Source organism: Melanerpes formicivorus, unplaced genomic scaffold (genome assembly GCF_026170545.1).
Source record: "Melanerpes formicivorus ecotype bairdi unplaced genomic scaffold, bMelFor1.0.p_v2 SCAF_390, whole genome shotgun sequence".
Taxonomy (NCBI): domain Eukaryota; kingdom Metazoa; phylum Chordata; class Aves; order Piciformes; family Picidae; genus Melanerpes; species Melanerpes formicivorus.
In genome coordinates this window covers 146,458-147,853 of record NW_027142742.1, presented here as the reverse complement: position 1 = coordinate 147,853, position 1,396 = coordinate 146,458, and the positions used below count along the sequence as shown (strand labels likewise).

Genomic DNA, 1,396 nt, shown 5'->3' with positions numbered 1-1,396 from the left:
GAAGATATCTTCCAACCTGGTCTGGTCTATTCTATTCTATTCTATTCTATTCTATTCTATTCTATTCTATTCTATTCTGTTCCGTTCCGTTCCGTTCCGTCCCGTCCCATCCCATCCCATCCCATTCCATTCCATTCCATTCCATTCCATTCCATTCCATTCCATTCCATTCCATTCCATTCCATTCCATTCCATTCCACTCTAGGATCATAGGCAGGGGAATTAGCTCAAATGGTAGAGCGCTCGCTTAGCATGCGAGAGGCAGCGGGATCGATGCCCGCATTCTCCAGGTCTTTTCCTCAGCCACTTGGATCCCCACGAGTCCATGGGCCCGGATGGGATCCATCCTAGGCTGCTGAGAGAGCTGGCAGATGAGCTGCCAAGCCACTCTCCATCATTTTTCATCAGTCCTGGCTCAGTGGAGAGATCCCAGGGGGGATGAGGGGACTGGATGAGGCATTGGTGCCATGGTTTAGTTGGTTAGATGGTGTTGGGTGATAGGTTGGACTTGATGATCTCTCAGGTCTTTTCCAACCTAGCTTATTCTATTCTATTCTATTCTATTCTATTCTATTCTATTCTATTCTATTCTATTCTATTCTATTATATTCTATTCTATTCTATTCTATTCTATTCTATTCTATTCTATTCTATTCTATTCTATTCTATTCTATTCCATTCCATTCCATTCCATCCCATTCCATCCCATTCCATCCCATTCCATCCCATTCCATCCCATTCCATTCAATTCAGAGGATGAGACCTCTGCAATATATCTAGCAGGCTCCCCTCAGCAGGTAATAGTGGGAAGGGTGAAGAAGAAAAGGAAAAACAAAAGGTAAAAATGTCACATTTAAATGCATGGAAAAGTGATGAATGAGGCAGAGGATATGACCTTTATTAAAAAAGAGAAAAAAGTAAAGAAAAAAGAGCCTGAGAGGGAGAAAATGATAAACCACAGAGCACCTCTGGTCTTGTTTGAGTACAAGCAGTTTCAAAGTTGTGGTTTCAGAGTTTCCATTGGTAGCTGGTGGAGGTACAGCACTGTTTAGGATTCACCTGACTAAACTTACACACCTTTGAGAAGCATAGAGGGAAACATCATGGGTCCCCAGTTGGAAAGACATTCTGAAAAGGAATCAGAGTCCAGAGTTCCCAGCAGGAGCAGGGAAGTCATTCTGCCCTGTACTCAGCACTGGGCACTTGAGTCCTGTGTCCAGTTCTGGGTCCCTCAGATTAAGAAGGACATTGAGACACTTGAAGGTGTCCAGAGAAGGGCAACAAAGCTGGGGAGGGGTCTGGAGCACAGCCCTGTGAGGAGAGGCTGAGGGAGCTGGGGTTGCTTAGCCTGGAGAAGAGGAGGCTCAGGGGAGACCTCATTGCTCTCTACAACTAC

At 45.1% G+C, this 1,396-nt stretch overlaps 1 non-coding gene across 1 annotated transcript; it reads left to right on the top strand.

Annotated features, from left to right (window-relative positions):
• Nucleotides 1-216: 216 nt before the first annotated feature.
• On the top strand, nt 217-289 carry TRNAA-AGC (transfer RNA alanine (anticodon AGC)). The gene has a single exon. It is a non-coding gene; the product is annotated as a tRNA-Ala (tRNA).
• The last annotated feature ends 1,107 nt before the right edge of the window (nt 290-1,396 follow it).